This window comes from Canis aureus, chromosome 15 (assembly GCF_053574225.1).
Source record: "Canis aureus isolate CA01 chromosome 15, VMU_Caureus_v.1.0, whole genome shotgun sequence".
Lineage (NCBI taxonomy): Eukaryota > Metazoa > Chordata > Mammalia > Carnivora > Canidae > Canis > Canis aureus.
Window position 1 is genome coordinate 32,037,392 of NC_135625.1, and position 22,589 is coordinate 32,059,980.

Consider the following 22,589-nt stretch of genomic DNA (forward strand, 5'->3'; position numbering starts at 1 on the left):
TGATACTGATTCCTAGGGAAAAATCTTTACCATCACAGAGTAAAAAATAATCCAAGTGTGGCTTCCATTTTTAGTGACTTTTAGCTTGTACATTTAGATGAATCACTTCACCTACATTTAACCCTATGAAAGTTTATCAAAGATTATTTTTGTTATGTTTATACAAGACATAACTGAGTGTTCTTAAAAAATCTATTTTGGGCAGTTGCCCAGCTACATTTCACATTGCTAGTTGAAAGAAGAATTCCTCTTCTCACATGGCCTGATGTATTCATGGCATCTGAAGGAGATCCTGGGACTTGGAAGCTCTATGATCCTCCAATATTCACATACAATAGATTGTTTCTTATTTGTGCCCAATAAATTTAGAAAGCTAGGGGAATTCATAAATTTTATAATCTGGTATACTGGCTGGTGTACTGATGGGCCAGCTCACCGCACTGCCAGTTAGCCCTGATTTATGCTAGATGCCAATTTCCCTAGTGAAGATACTTCCACCATGGCCAATTTCAAGCTAACCTCGGGTTAACAATGGACTCTCCAGAGCAAGTACAAGCTGGTTTCGGCACCCCACTGAGACTGTAACATTTAGTATGACATCACTTTTCTACAAGGGAAAGCCAGGTGAAGAGGCATGGGGACAATGGCTGGTTTTGGTCTGAGCTCTTTGGCATATGCTGTATGCACTGGAAAGATGGAAGTCACGCTTCCCAATAGTTCAGGGAAAGTCAGTGTGGGACACTCTTTCCAACTTCCCCATTATTTTTCCTCACCATCATGCCTTTTCTAACTTTAAGAACCTCTAAGAATAAACTGTTTATTAGAAATGATAACATAGATATTGTTTACTTTTTTTTAAAAAAAGTGGACTACTTAACACAGAGAAGTGTATAGAAATACAACTCCTCAAAATTCTGTGATCCAGCAAAAGCAGTGATTAGAGGGAACTGAATAACACTGGATGCATATGTTGGAAAATAAGAAAGACCTAAAATCAACAGTATAAACTTCCACCTAAGGAAACAAGAAAAAGAAGAAATTAAATCCAATGTAAGCATCAGCAGAAGAAGAAATCATAGGAACTATAGCAGAGATCACTGAAATTGAAAACAGAAACTCAATAGAGAATATCAACAAAACCATAAGCTGGTTCTTTGAAAAGACTAGTCAAATTGATAAACTTCTAACTGGACTAACCCAGAAAAAAAGAGAGAAGATGCAAATTACTAATGCCAGAAATGAAAGAGGGGTTATCACTACTGATCTTATGGACATTAAAAAGAATAAGAAATGAATATTATGAACAACTGTTGGCCTCAAAATTTGATAACTGTGATGAAACACAGTTTGAAAGATACAAAAACCAAAACTCACATAAGGAAAAATAAATAAGCAGAATAAGCCTATAACAAAGAAATTGAATCAATGATGAATAACTTTTCAAAACAGAAAAGATTAGGCCTAAATGGCTTTATGGTAAATTTATTAAAAAAAAAAAAAAAAAAAAGATACTAGGTCTCTACAATCTCTTCCAGAAACTAGAAGTAGAGGGCATGCTTCCTAACTCATTGAGGAAGTAGTCCCCTAACATAAAAATAAAAAAAAAAAAAAATTACAGGGAAGGAAAATACACCAATGTCTCTCATGAACATTGATGCAAAGCTTTAACAAAATATCAGCAAATCAAATCCAACGATAAAAAGACAAATGAAAACAAATAAAAAATTCTGTGCCACGACCCAGTGGGATTTATCCCAGGAATGCAAGGCTGGTTCAAAATTCAAAAATCAATTAATAAAATCTTTTACATCCAGAAGCTAAAGAAGAAAAATCATAAAAGGATATTAATCGAGACAGAAAAGACATTTAACAAAATGCAACACACGTTCATGATAAACTCTCTTCAAACTAGGAATAGGGAAACCTCCTTAACTTGAAAAAGAATATCTACAAAAAATCCTACAGATAACATCATGCTTAAAGGTGAGATACCAGATACTTTTCCCCTAAGATCAGAAACAAGGAAAGGATCTCTCCTTTTGCCACTCATGTTCACCATTATATGTCAAGTTGTAATTAATACAATAAGACAAGAAAATAAAGCTGTCTTTTTTTTCATAGATAACATGATTGCTTAGGTAGAAGCTCCCAAAAAAACTAATAAGGATTTATAGTAAGGTTGTAGGATATATATACAAGGTTAACATACAAAAATTAATTGCTTTCCTATATATTAACAATGAACATTTGGGAATTGAGATAAAAAAATAGAGCACCGTTTACAATAGCACCAAAATATAAGCAGCATAGGTGCAAATATAATGAAATATGTACAAAATCTAAATGAGGAAAATGAAAACTTTCTGATGAGAGAAATCAAAGAGGAACTAAATAATGGGACAATATTTTGTGTTCATGGATAGGAAGACTCAATTTTGTTAAGATGTCAGTTCTTCCTAATTTGATCTAGAGTTTCAACACAATTCCAATCAAAATCCCAGCAAATTATTTTGTGGATTTGACAAACTAATTTTAAAGTTTATATGGAGAGGTAAAAGACCCAGAATAGTCAATACAATATTACAGGAGAAAAAGTTGGAGGACTGATACCACCCAACTTCAAGTCTTTCTATGAATCTAAAGTTTCAAGACACTGTAGCATCAGTGGAAGAATAGACAAATAGATCAACAGAATAGAACAGAGATCCCAGAAATAAATTCACACAAATATAGTCAATCTTTCACAAAGAGGCAAAGGCTATCCAATGGAGAAAGGATAGTCTTTTCACCAAATGGTGCTGCAACAACTGGAGATCCTTAAGCAGAAAAAAGGAAGCTAGACATAGAATTCACATCTTTCACAAAAATTAATTCAAAAGAGAGCATAGGCCTAAATGTAAAATACAAAACTACAAACCCTAAGGTAACATAGGTAAAACATCTAGATTTACCTTAGATTTGGCAATGAGATTTTAGATACAACAAAAAGTGTGATCCATAAAACAAAAAATTGATAAATTGGACTTTATTAAAATTAAAACTTTCTGCTCTGCAAAAGATACTGTTAAAAGATGAAAAGATAAATCACAGACTGGGAGAAATACTTGCAAACACATATCTGATAAAAGACTTGCATCTAAAATATAAAAGAACTCAAAAAAAAATAATAAAATAAAATATAAAAGAACTCTAAAACCTGACAATAAGAAAACAAACCGACTTAAAAATAGGCAAAATATTTGAACAGATAGCTCACTAAAGATATATGAATGGCAAATAAGCATATGAAAAGGTATTCAACATCATACGCCATCAGAAAATTGCAAATTAAAGCAATAATGAGATGCTCCTATGACCTATTAGAGTGGCCAGTATCCAAACACTAAAAACATCAAATGCAGTGAGGATAGAGAACAACTGGAACTATCATCCTTTGTAGGAATGCGAAATGGCACAGCCACTTTGGAAGACAGTTTGATAGTTTCTTACAAGGCTGAACATAGTCTTACCATAGGATCTAGCAATTCTTGGTATTTCTTCAAATGGTTTGAAAATTTATGTCCACACAAAAACCTGCACATGAATATTATAGTATCTTTGTTCATAATTTCCCAAACTTGGAAGCAATCAAGATGTCCTTCCATGAGTGAATGGATCAACACACCACAACCCAGTGGGATTAATCCCAGGAATGCAAGGCTGGTTCAACATTCAAAAATTAATTAATAAAATCTTTTACATCGAGAGGCTGTTTAGCCATGGATGTGGTACATCCATGCAACTGAATATTATTCAATGATAGAAAGAAATGAGCTATCAAGCCACAAAAAAGACATGGAGGAGTCTTGAATTTATATTGCTAAGTGAAAGAAACCAGTCTGAAAAGGCTGCATACCATATGATTCTAACTATATGACATTTGGAAAAGGCAAAACTACACAGACAGTAAAAAGATCAGTGGTTGCCAGGTGTTTCAGGAGAATGAGAGGGGTGAATAGGTAAAGTACAGGAGATTTTTAGGGCAGTGAAACTATATTCTGTATGACACTATAATGGTAGATATATAATATCATGCATTTGTCAAAATCCATGGAACTGTACAACACTAAGAGAGAGCACTAATATAAACAATGGACTGTAGTTAATAATGTATCAATATTGATTTATCAATTGTAGCAAATTACTTCACTTATGTAAAATAATAAGGGAAACTGTGTGTGTGTGTGTGTGTGTGTGTGTGTGGTGGGGTGGAAAGCTATGTGGGAACTCTCTGTGCTTTCTGCTCAATTTTTCTGTAAACCTGAAACTGCTCTAAAAAAGTAAAAGCCACTAATTTAAAAATACATACAGTAGACTAACACATAGAAGTGTATGTTTTCTCCTAGAGCAGAGATTGGCAAACTTCCTCTGCTCAAGATCAGATGGTAAATATTTTAGATTTTTTGGCCATGTAGGTCTCTACCATTTCCTCTTTTCCTCTTCCTCTTTGTTCTCTACCCTTAAAAAATATAAAAACCATTCTTATTTTTCAACGTGGATTGGGTTTAAGGACCTTAATTTACTGATCTCTGCTCTAGAACTCTTTTCCTTTTTCCTTATCTCTATGCTCATCTACATTTGAAGTGGAAACTTGTGGTATTTAAATCCTCTCCAAGTGATTTCCCCTAGTATTTGCCCTGCTTTTACATAGGGTGATTTTGAAAGCTTGGTAAGAAAAGTGAAGAGTCAAGAATGAAATCATTGGCTGGAAGTAAAAGAAAGAGTACTTTTTGTTCTCGGGTTTTCAATTCCTCTTACCAAGTGTTGGGATATTCATCAGGAGAGGAAACCTGATACATGTATTGGGCTAACTCTGTGTAGAGACTATTTTATTCAAACTGTTTTCATTAAACTTATTTTATTTTATTTTTAAAGATTTTATTTATTTATTTGAGAGAGAGCACGAGGGGGAGAGGAGGTAGAGGGAGAGGAAAAGAGAGAATCTCAAGCATACCCCAAGCTGAGTGCAGAGCCCGACCAGAGCTTGATCCCATGACCCTGAGATCAATACCTGAGCCAAAATCAAGAGTTGGACAATAAACAGGTTGAGCCACCCAGGCACCCTTTTATTAAAATTATTTAAAAAAAAAAAAAAAAAAAAAAAAAAAAATAAAATTATTTTAGTAGAAGCTCTATGAAAGCACATTTAAAAAATAATTTAGTAAAAATTATGAAAATGTGATTTTATAAATAAAAAGTTTATTTTGCATATTAATTTCTAATTGTACATATTGGCTTATTTTCCACAGTATTTTGTTAACTTTTAAAAGATTTTATTTTTAAGGAATCTCTACGCCAAACATAGGGCTCAAACCCACAACCCTGAGATCAAGAGTTGCATGCTCCACCGACCCAGCCAGCCAGGTGCCCTATATTCTGTTAATTTTTATTACTTTATGATACAAATTGTTTCAAACTTTTAAATAGTCTTTAAAAAATTATTTTCTTTAATAATACATATGATTTCATTATATTAATATGCCATAAGATGTTAAACAGCTCCCCTAGCTTGGAAATTATGCTGCCATGAACATTTTCATACCTGTATCTTTTTGCTTGGCTGAATTAGTTTCTTATGATAAGTTGCTAGAAGTAGAACATCCATATTAAATATAATGATTATATTTATAGTTCATGCTATATATTTCCATTTCTCTTAAGGGGAATATATGTGTGGGTTTTTTTTTAACTAAAAAATTGAGAACTAAATTTAGGGAGATGATTTGAATGTAAAGTATTAACTCTGAGAATCACTTGTGAGAATTTAGTGAGTACTTGTTATCTATGGAAGATGAGTTAATACTTGGTTTTTACCCTCATAATATTTACTGTTTAGCCAGGACAAGAATATGAAATTTAAAGAGGTACCAAAAAAATTAGTATGTTAGTTAACATAATATAAAAAATCAATTTGGCAAACCATGGCCCACAGCCTGCTTCTTGTTTTTGTAAATAAAGTTTTATTGGAACAAGAGCCAAGATTACGGTAGGGCAAGTGAGGCAAGGTTGTACAGGTACAGACTGAGTTTTACTGTTATTTAAATTTTTGATATTTTGTTCATCAATGATTTTTTTTTTTAATTTTTTGCATTAAATTTTATTTTCCTGGGACTTGCCTGGGTGACTCAGCAGTTGAGTGCCTGCCTTTGGCTCAGGGTGTGATCTTGGGATCCAGGATTGAGTCCCACATCAGCCTCTTCCTGGGGAGCCTGTTTCTCCCTCTGCCTATGTCTCTACCTATCTCTCTGTGTCTCTCATGAATAAATAATTAAAATCTTAAAATAAAAAATTTATTTTCCTAACTATTGCATTAAAACATTATTTATCCTGATAACTGAGGGTTTTTTTGGTATCGTATCATCCTAAATTTTGTTCCCAAGGCAATTGCCTCACCATTGCACCCTAGTCCTGTTCTTGCTGGGGTGATCCATGATATGGATCATTGTATAAGGAAAGACAACAGGTGCTATGAAATGCATATGTGCATGTGTGTTTTTCAGTGATGATGGTTTGTATTTAATCAGCCACAAGGACCACGGTGCTAAGGAGCATGGAATGTTGAGACATCTACATGTGAGCATGTTGTGTCGGCTGGAATCACCGAAGAAGGCTCCAGGTCACCCTCATCATAGCTGGCTGAAAATATCCTTACATCTGTGTAGGATCAATTATGTAGACTGAAAATCTAGGCCAACCATAGCCACTTAGTAAAGCCCATTTGTACTTTTTGATTGACTAGTTTGTATAATCTTTATTGTTCCTTAATGCATTAAACATATTATTATGTTCTTTTAAAAGAAATGTAATAGAACGATTCATGTGGAGTGTGTTTTAAAAGCGAGGTCGATAAAGTGCTTGTAAGGCTTATCCTGTCAAAGATTACTGCCTGCCAAAGTGTAATCAGAAAATCCTTCCTCTTGCCTAGAAAATTAGCTTAAGAAATGGTTTCCAAGTTTGCTAGAAAAATGAATGATTTTTCTCGAAGTCTAAATATAGCAGACTCTAGGTCAGGCGAGAAATATCTGTTTCTTCCTTAAACATATTTCTCTTTCTAAAGCTCATTTAATTTACAGTAAAATCAATTTCAGGAAATGCTGAAAAATAAATCATAGGTACAGCTACAGTTCCATATTTTTGGACATTCATTGGAGTACAAGACTATAAATACGTAGGATGTTATAGAAAGACCTAGACTGTAGGGCTAGCCAAAGCTTTAGGTCCATGTTCTGGAACTGGAAAGATAATTAGTATTATCTAGTAGCCTTGAGGGGGTTCTTGCAATTCTACTATTCAAAAACTGTATGAAATCTGGGCAGTGGGTAAACTTTGAGGGGCAAAACTTGACAGAGAGGCAGTACATTCTGGTAGTCATCATCACGGACTGTTATGAAAATAGAAATATCCTGTGTTTGAAATAGATGTAGAAGCAAATCATTTCAGAACTGTTTAAAGGTTCTGTTGCGTTACCCTAATGGTACTCCTCCCTTGGGAAAAAAATAAAAAAACACAACTTTCCCCCATCAGATTTCCATGTGCTTTCTCCTGGATCAGGACAGCTTGACATAAATGCTAGGTTTGAATCTGAAAGTCTGTAGAGAGAGTCAGCCTGCCCCTCCCCAGACAGGAAACCAAGAGCAGATTAAAGATGTGCAGTGGGCTTCCCCTAGGCAGTGCAAACAAATTGGACACATAATTAATATTCTTCTTGCAGCTCATGGAAGGCCTGTAGGCAGAACATGCGTGATCATTTTATTACCCCTATTCAGGCTACGTTCTGATGCATGATAATTGGGGGAGGTGGGGGAGCATTGCCTAAACTGGGAGCATCGGTAAACAAATGTTAGCTTGCTCAGTTGGGGGAGAGCCCGATGCGGGTTGCTCTGTAGTTGGGGCCAACCTGCTCAACCTCAGAGATGTGCAGAAAAGAGGAGTGGCGATGGGCGGTGGGTAGCGGGAAGGTGTTTTGAAGGGGCTGGTTGCTGTCAGGGGCCGTAGCCTGCCCACTGTCTACTCTGCTCACCTTCAAATCAGTTCCATGGATACATCTGGAGCCCTTACTGGGTGCCCAGTTCTTTGCCTGTCCTAGGATACAGAGATGGAAGGCACACAGTTGCCGACCGGTGCATAGTCTAATGGATGCAGGTAAGAGGAAGAAGATTTTTCAGAGATTAATCACAGCAGAATTCAGAAACCCCAACACCAAACCCAGGCTGCAGAGTTGTTCCCTCACTTGCCAATGGCACAATGACTCACAGGATTCAAGAAGTTTCTTGGTGAAGAGAGAAGTCTCATTCCATCTTACCATGTATCCCTTATAAAGGGAGGAAAGCGCAGGGTTTGATGTACTCCAAAGTCCCCACTAGTCACTATGGGCACTGATTTCCTCATTCCGTTTGTGCTCACTAGTGGACGAAGGAACCAAGACACGGGTCCTGCTGCTGGTGTCTGTGTTCACCCACCCTGCGCCCCTGCCAGCAGTTCTTTTTTCTCATATAATGGTGAAAAGTATCCTGGGCTGAATGGTTAGCCCTATTTACATTTTATGAGAAAGATAGATTAGCATAAAGGGATAAAACTCTGCACAGAATTTCCCCGTTAATGTGACTAATAGGATCAAATCACGTGTTAACACAGTGCTTTGCAGTAAGAACTAGGGAGCTGGTTTCCATGGTTTACTGGCTGAGACTTTAGGGCTGGTCACCTTGTTGCTCTCCCTTTGCATGTGTAGTGCAAAAAATGATAAAAAAGAACAGCACCGGGAAATCTCCTGAGTCCCGTCTCAACAGCTGGGGGAAGATGGTTTTAGGTCTCCTTTGGGTCTATCAGAGGTTGCTTTAGAATTGTGCTGTGTCTAGGTCTGTCATAGGAGATGGTGCACATTTGATTTCAAGGGCACTGGGTGTCATTCTTGATGTTTATGTCATGTGTGTTTATTGGCAGTGTCCATGATAGTCATCCTGGTAGGTGATGCTTCACGAGCTTCTTCATCTTCCAGAAAGAGTCCTTTCATAGATTTAAGTTCCTTCTAGCTTGAGAATTCTGTAAGCCTATGATTCTTCTCCTTCTTCTTCTTCTTCTTCTTCTTCTTCTTCTTCTTCTTATTCTTATTCTTATTCTTATTCTTATTCTTATTCTTCTTATTCTTCTTTTCTTCTTCTTCTTCTTTTTGTTCTTTTTTTTAAGATTTTATGTATTTATTTGAGAGAGAGAATGAGAGAGCAAGAGAGAGAGAGAGCACAAGTGAGGGGAGGGACAGAGGGAGAGAGAGAAGCAGACTCCTCACTGAGCAGGAAGCCTGAGTGGGGCCTGATTCTGGGACCTTGGCATGGTTACCTGAGCCGAAGGCAGCTGCTTAACTGCCTGACCCACCCAGGTGTTCCATGAGCTTATGATTCTATATTAAGTTTCATAGTATGCTCAGCCTTTTTTCTTTTTCAGGCGTGGGGAAGGGGGAGGAGAGAGTAGATTTCCATCATTTATTATCAAGAAGTTTATCAAGAAGAGAGATAAACCCATAGGCAACACTTATAACAACGCAAGCCAGTATATAACTAAGTTGGAAATTATTTAGGAGGCTGAAGAATTCAAAGGGCAGGATATCCATGGGATCTGGGAGTGATTAGGGGACACTTTGTGGAAAACAGGTTCTACCTGGGCAGAATGTGATTGAATGAAGATGTGGGAATTCCAAGTAAATAAGTACCTAAAAACAGAGCTACATGCACAATATTTACAGATATTCATTTCGTTGTATGGCTGTTGTCCCTTACCTGTGTATTTATACAAGGAGAGGCAACTGGTGTATCAGTTGTAGAATCTTCTTTTTGGTTCATGAAACAGGGTGTGATGTGGTGTCTCCAAGAACCACACAAACCATGAAATATAATGAGCACTTCAGGCATGGTTGGTTCAGACCTGGTTGGTTAGCTTTCGGAGTTGAAATAGTACAGAACTTCTTAAAACTGCTAAAGAAAACTCCAAGACTTGGTGTGAGATGTTTCCTGTTGAGACTGTCTTTTGTCTCTACTGTCTACCTCAATGCATAACTTTTCTGCAGGACCCCTAGGCTCTCAGACTCAAGCCTTCACGGGAGCACCAGTTTGGGAAGGGCTTTCATGTACCATTTGTTTTGGCCCTGTGGCCCTTCCTCAGTAGAGATTCATGTATTTTCTTCTTTTAAAAAAAGAATTTATTTTTAAGTAATCTCTAATCCCAATGTGGGGCTTGAACTTACAATCCTGAGATCAAGAGTCACATGTCCTTCTGACTGAGCCAGGCTGGCACCCCCAGAGATCTATGTATTTTCCAGACACAACTTTGACCTCCAACAAATCATAAAAATTAAAGCCATGATGATAGACCAAGAATTAATGCCATCATTTTCTTTCTTTCTTCCTTTCTTTCTTTCTTTCTTTCTTTCTTTCTTTCTTTCTTTCTTTCTTTTTCTTTCTTCTTTCTTTCTTTCTTTCTTTCTTTCTTTCTTTCTTCTTTCTTTCTTTCTTTCTTTCTCTTCTTTCTTCTTTCTTTCTTTTTTTCTCTTTCTTTCTTTCTTTCTTTCTTTTTCTTTTTTCTTCTTTCTTCTTTTTTTTTTTTAAATTTTATATATTTATTCATGAGAGACACACAGAGAGAGACAGAGACATAGGCAGAGGGAGAAGCAGGCTCCATGCAGGGAGCCCAATGTGAGACTCCATCCCGGGACCCAAGATCACTCCCTGAGCTGAAGACGGACACTCAACCGCTAAGCCACCCAGGTGTGCCAATGCCATCATTTTTTAAATGTGAGAGGAATCATATTATTAATAACAATAGCAAACAGTTATATGGTACTGTGTTTGAAGCATTATCTGAAGATTTTTAGAACTCTTGTTGATTCTTCATGATGACACTATGAGGCATAGGCTATTATTTTTATTGTCCCATTTTGCCGATGAAAACATCAAGGTGTAGAGAGCTGAAGAAGCCTGCACCTGACCCAGATCTCAGAGCTGGGATTTGAATCCACGCAGTCTAACTCTGAGTCTGTGTTCTAAGTGTCTCCAGTTAAAGGAAGCTGTTTAACATAAGACATTCTTAACTTCTATTCAAATCAATGGAGATTTTTCCCCATCTTTCATAATATTGTGTGTAGTTGGAAAAGAGGATATAGACCTTGAAAGTGGGGTGGGGGCTGGCAGCTGCTTCTCTCTCTGTGCCAGCTACATTATTTCTCTTGCCATCCCTCCTGTGTCCTAGATGACGCTAAGGGTGTCATTCAGGACCTCCAATGGATACCAGGTAGGTGCAGGGTTCTAGGATCTGTGGTCTGGCCACAACTGGGTGAGACCTTTCCCAACCCTGAAGCATCAGAGGTAAAGTCATGCTCCCAGGACCTATTGTTTGTTTTAGCAAATACCACCTATAATTTAACCGTCACTATTGACATTGCAGCACCTTGTCACTCAGTCTTTTGTCTGTGCGTTTTCCCCTACTATTCCCTTAATCTTGAAATTTTAATATATAAGTGGGTTGATATACTGCTCTTTTGTTTAATACATCACAAGCACTTTCTCCTTGTATTATAAATTATTCATAAATATAATTAAATTTTTTGACAAATGAAAGAATTGCATACCCATGACAAATATTTCAAACTGTACTGAAAGATATTTTGATGCAATACCAGCATATGTGTGAATGAATCATTTTCGTTGACATAAATAGATCATATGATATACACTGTTCTGTCCCTTGCTTCCCCCTCTCTACTTCTTCCCTCCCAAACACAGGGAAATAGACTAACTTGGAACTCACATTTTCTTTTCATTTCCATCTAATTTCTTCTATTGTTGTTTTTTAATACAAAAGTGATACATGCTTACTGTCACAATGGAAATGGTGTGAAGATAGATAAAATGAAAGCCAGTCGTCTCCTTCGGCCCTCTCTCCAGCCCCATCCGCTTGAACCACCAGCACTAACACCTGCTGTCTACTTTGTGCGATTTTCCCTTGCTCATTCAAACAGATGCAAATGAATATTTACATATAGATAGATTCTTTTTTGGTTTGTTTTTACTCAAATATAATTAAAGTAAATGCATTAGTCTGCAACTTGTTTTTTGGTTTCCCTCCCTTGACAATAAATCGGGAACACTCTTAACAATTCCAGAGCTATAGTTCCATTATATTTAAGTTCTTTTCTTACTGCTGACCCCCCCACCAGTGTGTGTGTGTGTGTGTGCATGTGTGTGTGTGTGTGTGTGTGCTTCTGTGTGGTCTCAGAATTCTTATTTGCAATTCAGCTTTGCAGGCACCTCTGCCCCCTTGCTAACCAGCCTGCTGATGTTCCAGAGGGTCCCTGGATCCCAATCCTATCAGTCCAGGCAGTCCAGGTAAAAGGGGCATTGCCTTACTGAATATACTTGAGGGAAAAATGAAAGGATCCTGTGGTCACCAGCTTCTGCACACAGAAAGCCATCGAGCATTTGTCAGATGAATAATGGGGATCCATTTCTCCTGTCTTGAGCTCTTAAGCTCATGGGCTTTGAGGGAGAATGTTATGGTTTCAAGACAGGCAATTAATAAAATCCCTTTCTTCCTGTGTGTCCTGTATCAATCAAAAGATCAAACCAGAAGTCAGCTGAAAATATCCTCCTCCTCTGAGGCCAGACAGGGCCAGCTTGGAGCTCGGGCCACAAGGAGCCTGAATCAATGACCCAGACAAGGGGTGCAGGTAGTCAGAGCTGGCCTGTGTTCAGGAAGACCTCTTCTGAGACAGGAGCTATGGCTAGCTTTACCTTCTCGCCGGTCTGACCACTCAAGGAGCCAGGCTTCTTTTGGTGAGGAGAGAGAAAGAGAGAGGGAGAAGAGGTGGGAAAATTGGTAGACATTTCCTTCCTCTAACTTCTGGAAGGGAGGAAGCTGTGACTCCAAGGGCTGCGACATGAAGGCTGGGATGGAGAGGGATGCTCCCACAGATCACATGCCGAAGAATGAGTCATGCCACAGGAGATAGATTTATACTTCAATCTGTTGTTCAACACACATATTGTCATCACTTTGTTCATACTGGGGCAGGTGCTGTGTATTCACACTGGAATGATGTACATTTTGGAAGCACCTCTCATACCCTTGGTGGCAGCTGTAGCTTAAAAGCAGGTCCTCCCCACCTCCACCAAGGTTGCATTGGGAAGACCCAGAAGTTCTGGATGACTGATGAACACCCACATCTCACAGAAGGATGGGGACAGGGAGATGCACACCCAGAGACAGCATCCACCCACAGCTCCAAATCTGTCAAGTGAGGAGGTCGATCGCAACCATCTCCCTAAGGACCCTGTTGTGCCAACCTTCTGGGACTTGGAAATACCACCTCCTCCGTAACTGCTGAAGACCACCTAGCCCATAAATAAACTGATGAAGCTGTGTAAACTTGCTGAATTTCTAACGTCCAGGAGGACCAGAGATTTCTTTTAGTCATGATGGAAGCCCAGGATTTTACTTCTAAGCCAAATAGGCAAGATTGCAGTGTATCAAGACCTCAAACGATGACACATTCCATATCTGCAAACACCACCTCTCCTCTCTGGTGAATATTTTGAAAATATGCATCAAGATACAAAACGCCACATATACCCTTTGATCCAGCAATTTTACTTCAGGAAATTTATCTTTCAAAATAAATTATCCAAGTGTGCAAGGAGATCTGCACAAAGAAACATTTGTAGTGTTCTTTGCAAGAGCAAAAAACTCAAAATAACTTAAGTGTCTATTAATAAAAGATGGACTAAACTAAATTAGAATGGACTAACCATGCAGCTATTAAACACTATAATAAGGAAAATTTGTAAGTGCTCACACAACGTTGTCCAAGGGAGTATTATTGAAAATAGCAAGATGCTTATGCTATGTTTGGTATGATTACATTTCTTGGTGTGTGCGTTGGGAGATGTTGTTTGATATGCTTGGAAAATAAAAACACATACCCAATCTCTCCATGGTGTCTATTTTAGGGAGTCTGGATCATCTACATGGGAGTGAGGACTGTTGAAAACCAAGAGGACTTTTATATTTTACTTTTATATATTTCTATCATCTAACTTTTTTTTTAACAGTAAGTATTTACAGTTTTTATGGCACACACAAAGAGAGCCCCCTCAATCCTTAGAGCCTTCTCAAGGAGAAGAGTTAGTCTCTGCCTTAGTCTCTTCGCTTTCTTGTCCCAAAAGGTAGAGCAGTGCTCTATGGAGTCAGCGGAAAGGAAGTGCACTAAAGGTAGAGCATTAAGGTGACATCATGTTGTCAAAAGGCTTCCGGGCCATCTTTGGCATCACTAATAGGTACAGGTCTACACAGGGTGCATAGAATTTGGGGGAACTAGAGGCCAAAGCAGATGCCCAATAATCAGAGGCACATATACACAAAAACGCTGCTTATGTGAATGAGAAGAAATTAAAAAAAAAAAAAAGCATGCACACCATATATCACACAATTAAAAACTCTTAAAAAAAAAACAATTAAAAACTCTTGGTAGGATTATTTCTGAGCATCACTATCCTGTAGCATACTGCGTTTCCTATGGTGCCCACCTAGGGTTCACAAGCCTTCTTGGTTTTGACGATTTACTTCTTTTATGGCTGTATCTATGCCAAATCATGCACAGTGGTTCACAGAGAATTTAAGGGATCCCCTCTTCTGGCGAATTGTTAACAGCTAGCCACAAATTCCTTCTTTATGTTGTTAAACTTAATGTGTCTGACCTTATGACCCTCAAGAAAAGAAAGATCACATTCCTACGCAGGCCCAAATACTCCTGGATCTTTCCACCTTCTTGACCGCAGGAATCCGGGTCCCTTTCTATGTCAATTCCCTCCCTCCTGGAGAATGTCTCAGAGTTCACTGGAAGTCTTTAATCTAAGTGATCCTCTTGGGAGCTTTTAGTTTTACCACCCCGTGTTGGTCTCCTGGTGGATTGCTCCTGGGGATTTTCTTGGGCTATTGTGGCTGGAACATAGCTCACTGCCATGTAGGGGCTGTTTCCTGCAGATCCCCATGGCCACCCAGAAGAGCAGCTGCACACACCACTCACTGCTCTTCCCCCCTGACCCCCTGAGTCTACCACTCCACCTGACAGGTGGCAAACTCACCACTAGAGCTGCCTTGCCCCCACACTTTTCTGCTCAATGCTCCTCCTGCTGCTAAATTCCAGATTGCTGATATTTACTGTTCTCCAGCAAAGTATCTAGGGACATGGCCTCCCTGCCTCTGTCATCCACAAAAACTGTGGGACTGGTGGAATTGGGAAAGGATCCCAGGAAACGGTCATTGTGTGGTTCCTGGGACCACTTCACTCCTCTAGGGCCTTCTGCTGAGTCAATGCAGGTTGGCTCCTTCTCTGAGGCGAGAGGCTTCCTTGAGGTCTCCTTGTGCAGCTTGGTTTCTGGTAATTTCTTGCCAACCTGCTGAATATGTCTATAGTTATCTGACCCCTATACATGGATACATGTCCCCCCCCCCCCCCCCCAGGGTTCTTCTATTTGGATGAAACTAGCTAAAAGGGGCTACAGGAAGCAACAGAGTGTCACTTAGCTCTACTGGCACTCTCTATCCGAATCTCTGCTCTGGAGAGCTGAGGTCCGCCACCACACTAGCAAGGCATTAGAAGGCCCTAGAGTAGCAACATGAAAGATTGTTAGGTTAGACAACTAGGGGAAAAAGCCATAATGAAGGAGAAGAAATAGAACCGAAGACTAAGCAGAGACAGCAGGTAAACTGCCAAGAGAATGAAAGAATTTCAAGGCAAATAGATCGAAAGATCATTCTACTTCAGTCTTCAGCCACAGGTATCTCTGATGCCTTCCACAGACAGGTTTTGCAGACTAAATCTTTGACTTTTGGGAAAAACACGAGAGCTCCAAAGTCATCACATATACAGATGCCATTCTAACTTACTCTCTCGTGTTAGAAGTTGAGGTCAGAAGAAAAAAGATATGGGCTGGTGAAGTATGAAAGTCAGAAACCTAGCTAGGCCCATGAGTTAGCCAAGAGACTTACTTTTTCAAGGCCCACTTGAAATATGTGTATTTAAACTGGTGCCTCCCCAAAGTTACAGATGGGTCTGCCATGGACTGTGGGATCATGGGTCAAAAGCTGCAGTTGACAACAGTAGGCACCAGAGTGCTAAGGGTGGAGGTTCCTGTGCAGGAAGCGTTGGGCCAAGGCTAAGAGCTTCCCCAGCTTCTTTTCTCCCATCAAACTTCATTGACTTGAGTGATTTACCCACAGAAGCTAGACCTTCAGGTCACACCCAGTTTGGCTGCTCCTCACCCTGGGAACCCTCTAGTTTTAAGGCCCATTTCCTTAAAACTTTCTCAGCTTTTGCCTGGGCTTCCGCCAGGTCTTGATGACCAGGGACAGGTTTTGCATTCTTCTAGGTGTGTAGAGCCTCCTTCCTTGTTCCTTCTTCCTGCTTTTCTTTTCTTTTTTAAATGGAGGACTGGGGGAGGGGGATTAGGGAAGAAAGTCTAGCAAATGAGATCCAGGTTATTCGGTTGTAGAACTCAGTGGAAAATTCTGACTATAAGCCTAGTTACTTAAAATGATGCTTTTAGGGATCCCTGGGTGGCGCAGTGGTTTAGTGCCTGCCTTTGGCCCAGGGCACCATCCTGGAGACCTGGGATCGAATCCCACGTCGGGCTCCCGGTGCATGGAGCCTGCTTCTCCCTCTGCCTATGTCTCTGCCTCTCTCACTCTCTCTCTCTCTCTGTGACTATCATAAATAAATTTTAAAAAAATTTTTAAAAAATGATGCTTCTAGATTCAAAAATATAATTTTAAAGACATTTCCACTTTATAGATGGTCAGCTCCAAGCCCTCATGCACAGAAGATAGAAATGAAGAACCAGGCCGATGGAGAGGCATTGATGAGTGAGGGAAGGGTCTGAGGGCATCTAGGAGGTGGTGAGCATAGTGCAGAGTCTTGGCTTACCTGATGTCAGAAGCTCTGGGATTCCTGTTATCTCTGCCTCCGACCAGCTATGTAATCTTGGGTACCTCACTTTATTTCTTTGCACACCTCAGAATTCTCAGTATAAAGATAGAGAGTTAGAATAAATGTTCCAGAAGATTCTTTTTAGTTCAAGGAGATATGAATTTACAGTTTTGATTGCCCCTCTACTCAGGAGTTCATTATAGAATGATGGTTTAAGACAAACTCACTGATCTATAGATGTGAATAAATAGCATCAAATTTAGTAATGGATAATTGATTCAAATTTAATCAGCGATTTATCTTCCATTATAGCACAATGCACACTGAAGTTTTGGTTTTAGCATTAATAAGAATATAAAAAATATTTTAATTCACTTTTCAAAGTGCTTTCACTGATATAATTTTTGAAGATACTCCAGTTATAAAGACGGCATTAAAAGAGGCTGAATTAAGCCGTAAATTTTCACCATATACTTCCTTGTCTCGGCAACAGAGAGATCCAAGAAATGTTCTTTCTGGGCTCTTAAATTCTTTCCCTGTAGCAGGTGGCCACCATGGAGTGTGCCTGGTCATCTTGGCCCTATGTCCCACTCTGTGAGAGGAGAGATGGTCCCTATGACCTTCTCCTCCAGGCCTGCCCCATGGCTTCATATTTCTAGACGGACGTATTGACCCCTAGCATTACCTAGAAGCCTTTAGCCATCTTTCTGAGAGGAGTTATTTTTCATAGAAAATGTTTCTAGACTGGATAGGATTCTTAGCAATGATTTCATCATACACCGAATTCTCCGTCAATGGCTTTTTGGCCAGTGGCCTCTGCATAATGGTTTATGAGAATTTGCTAACAGGCCCACGTGTTGTGTTGGGTTGTTTGCCCAGGATGTGGTGGCTACAGCTGACTTCAGGCCCCGTGTCTAGCATGCAGGGCAGACCAAGCCATTTCCTCTGGGGCTCTAAGGGTTAGGGGCCCTAGCACACACTGCTGTGACAGTCACTTCTCTTCCTTGAGACAGCAACTTTTTTATTCCCCTGAGTCAGAGTACATGGAGGAATTTAAGAATGATCACAGCTATTTGCTTTTATTTTTCTTATAAAAGAGTTGCATGGCCTAAATTCATTGACTCTTAAAAACTTGTTAAGCCAAAACTTGGTCGAATAAGCACTCATGCTTACCATCACCACCATCACGACTATTATACTTTCATACACTATCCAACACTAGTGAGCTGCAAAGCAACGGAATTTGAAGAGACAACCTATGTACCTTTTAGTCTAAATTCCCACTCTACAATTGGGTGACTTGAGGTTCAAAGAGGAGACAAGGCTTGCCTGAGGTCACAGAGTTCACAATAGCATAATTGGGGTTAGAACCCAGGTTAAAAATAGCAATGTAGACATTTTCCATCTTTGAAGCCGCCAGTATATCCTGGATATTTTCGAGATCAATAAAGTGGCAGGATAATCTTGGAACACCCCAGGGAAATTTTGGAGAGGTTCTTTCTCTTTCATTATTTCTTATTCCATTGATCCTTACGGTCCCATCGACAGGACTCCAAGGAGCCCTCACTTGTTCTGGTCCCAGTTCCTTAAGAGGCAGCCGGGGCAGAGCTGTGTCTTGGGATCATGCATAGCTGGGAATGCTTGTTGCCGTTGGGAGAGATGTAAGTTGGCATGTTTATTGGCAGCTGGATCCCTCAGCTGGAAATCAGAAAAGGCTTTTCTAATTTTTCACAGATTCTTCCCTTCTAGGTGATATTATTTGGTAGAAGACACATGTATGTGGTTTATTAGGACTGCTGTACAAAATACCACAAACTAGGTAGTTCAAACAACAGAAATGCATTGCTTCATGTTATAGAAGCTGCAAGTCCAAGGTAGGCCTGGATGAGAAAAGATTCCCATGCCTCTTGACTGCTTTCTAATAGTTCCCTGGCAATTTTCAGATGCTTCAATAGAAGCATCACCTTGATCTCTGCTGTCATCTTCACAGGTGTGTGTGTGTGTGTGTGTGTGTGTGTGTGTATCTCCACATTTCCCCTTTTTATAAGGACTCTAGTCATATTGGATTAAGGTCCACTCTGATGATGTCATTTTAACTTGGTTACCTCTGGAATGACTGACTTCAAATCAGGTCACATGCTCAGGTCCTAGGGACTAGGACTTCGGGAGATGAACACAATTCAACCCACAAGGGCACTGAATAATTTAGGCAAGTATGGATTGTGTCCGTTCCTTGTACCCCTGAGGGTCCCAGGGTCCAGCACAAAGCATGACACATATTGGACCCTCAGAAAGTTGTTGAACTAATGAACACACATAGCTTTCCCCACCTAATTATACTAGGAGCTTTCAGGTTGGCTTTTCAGAAGGTGTTAATTTTCCCTCAAAGATGTTGATTATCTTCGGTGATGTGGGGATTGCAAGGGCTGAAGCCAGTAATCCCCAATCCTCAGTGGAGCCAATTTAATGTCAGAGTCTTCTCACTTGAGCACTTTCAGCTGCCCATTACTGAATATAAAACCGACTGACACCGACTTTTGTCTGTCCTGTCCGGAGCCTGGGGGACAGTGCACTGAGCGATGAATCAATCTGAGAGCAGTGGCAGGAGGAAGAGGAAAAACGCCTGAATAAGAGTTGGCAGCCCTCTGTTCCTGTCTTGGAAATCCTATTCTGCCTTTGACTTCTGATGATACCAGGCTAGGTTGACACATGAGCATCTGTGTGGCACTGGCCATGGGAACGTTGCCCGGGCAGACGGAGAAGTTCTCACAATGTCAGTGGGACTGGGGGGAGAGCCAGTTCTGAGATATCTGTGTCCCATCTGCAGGAATAGTAACTCCTTACAAATTAAAGCTGGACTCAGAGGCCCAAGTAGTAAATCCCGTGTCAGTCCTTTATATTTCCCACTAGAATTGTCCATGCACATAAACAACAGATGGAAGAGATTAATGAGACGCATTATATTCAAGTAGAATAAATTGGTCTGAAATGTGGTTGTACTGCTCTCATTTGGACGAGTGTATTATCAGCTCAAATGGAAGATTGTAGTGTGCTTCCAGGCTGCCTGGGCATTTGTGGCAAAATCTTCTAGCGTCAGTGCAAGAGGACCAAGTCAGGAAGCCGACCCATTTACAGTGTCTGTACCTCTCCACAAAATATTGGAGCATCCAAAGCCTGTCCCTTGAGTTGTTTCCAAAAGTGGGTGATATAATAAAAGCAAAAGAGCACATGACACAGGATCTAGTCACTTGTTTATTTTGGTGTGTTTGCTCTGTTATATTTTGAAGTGGGCGAGTCGGCTTGTGAGTGTGTGCCTACATGGCCATCTGGGCAAAAACGGGAACAGATTTGGGTCCCCTTGGTTCTTCTGTTTGATTGGAAATTAGCTTCCTCCTTGGACTCTAATTTGCAATGTTTAATGGAATAGAAACGATTGGAAGCTTGTTGTTGACTGTGCACGGTAGAGCGAAAGCTGTACTTAGTGTCACAAATGAGCTCTTTGCCCATTTATTGGTAAGCTCAGTGAATGTAAATAGATGGCTGCATCTAATCACTTAGACACAGCACTCACTCCAGGGCTCAGACTGAGACCAAGAGTGATGATCTGAAAGACCACAAGGTACTCCGAGTTCACTGTTGGGCTGCTGTGCCTTTCAGGGGATCCAGTGCAGGCAGCCACGGGATCTGTGCCTTTCTGGCAAGGCAAGGAAGGCTTGGCTCTGTGCGTCCTATCCACTTATTCTTTTCATGATGAATCTGTATTGCCAGAGCTGCCCTGTGACGAGGGTGAGGCTGAGAACCGAACAATATTTGTCTCTCGTCTGAACTTGTATCCTTGGTGGAATACAAAGTGGTCGCTGGCCAGCTGCCACTTTCTAGGATGACATTCCATGAGCTGCTGGCATGCCCCACGGCTTGTAAATGTCAGAAAGTCTTTGACTCCCAGCTAAACATTCCAGGTGCATCCCTCTGGTTTTTTGTTTTTTCTAACCTAGTTTGTGTCTGGTCACTGGTCCTGGACGAGGTCCTCGTCACTGCTGACTCGTCAACACCTGTTCGTCTGTGGTCCAAGTATGCACATGGTACTTCCTAAGGAATTCGCCTAATCCAGCCTAGAGTGGGAGTCTTCTCTCTACCACGTTGCTGCCACACTTCTATAAATAGTCCTTAAGATCATAGTAGGCTTAAACATTTTCATTATGAAGTATTTTAAACATACCAAAAAATACAAACAAGTAACAAACACGTATGTGCCTACTTCCCAGCTGCATTGAAAGCTTTTTTTTTTTTTTTTGCCACAAAATCTTAGAGTTACACTTGAAATCTCCTGGGACCCCCAGTTTATATCCTCCCCCTTCTCCCTTTGCTTCTTCTCTCACACTCTCCCTCACTGGAGATATCTGTTATCCCAAGTTTGGTAGGTTTCAATGGTATGCGTGCGTTTTTTACATTGTTACTGTATATGTGTATATTTTTAAAAATAAACAGTTGTGTTTTGCACATTTTGAAACTTCACGTACATGCTGTCACTTGGTAGGATCCTTTTATAACTTGCTTTTTTAATCTAACTTTTTGTTTTTGGGAGATTGCTCCATGTTGTGTCATTTTTGATTAGTTTGCTGTATAGAATTACATTTTATGAATATAGTGTAATTTATTTATCCTCTCTCCATTTGATTGATATTTTTGCTGTTTCCGTTTTTCTTTGCCTTTTGCAAAATGCTGCAGTGCATATTCTAGTGCCTCTATCCTACTGTGCAAACGAAACATTTTTTTCTAGTATGTATCTCTCTCAGTAGAATTGCTGAATTTACCAGTACTGCCAAATATACACACCTATGAGCATGTGTGTGAGGTCCCATTCCTCAACATTCTAACCAAACCTTGGTGTTACTGTATTAACATTTCTTTTTTTTAAAAAAATAAACTTATTTCATTTTATTTTTAGATTTTGTTTATTTATTCATGAGAGACATAGAGGCAGAGACATAAGCAGAGGGAGATGTAGGCTCCCCACAGGGAGCCCGATGCGGGGACTCGATGTGGGGACTCGATCCCAGGATCCTGGGATCACGACCTGAACCAAAGGCTGACGGTGAGCCACTGAGCCACCCTGGCGTCCCATATTAACATTTCTTAAGACTAATTTTTTTTAGAGCAGTTTTAGGTTTATGACAAAATTGAGAGGAAGGCACAGAGGTTTCCCATATACCTCCTGCCCCTACGCATGTATAGCCTTCTCCACTGTCAACATCAACACAGTATACGTATATATATTTTTAACCAAAGATGAATCTATGTGGACACATCATAATCTCCCAAATACCTTAGGATCCACTCGGTGCTGTACACACTGTGGTTTTAAACAGATCTATAAGGAAAAATAGCCATGATTATAATATCACACAGCATATTTGCCCTGCCCTAAAAACCCTCTGTGCTTTGCCTATGTGCCTCCCACCCCCTATCCCAGGCAACCACTGATTTTTATTGTCTCCATAGTTTTGCCTTTTCCAGATTGTCATATAGTTGGAATCACACAATATGTAGCCTTCCAGATTCGCTTCTTTCACTTAGTAAT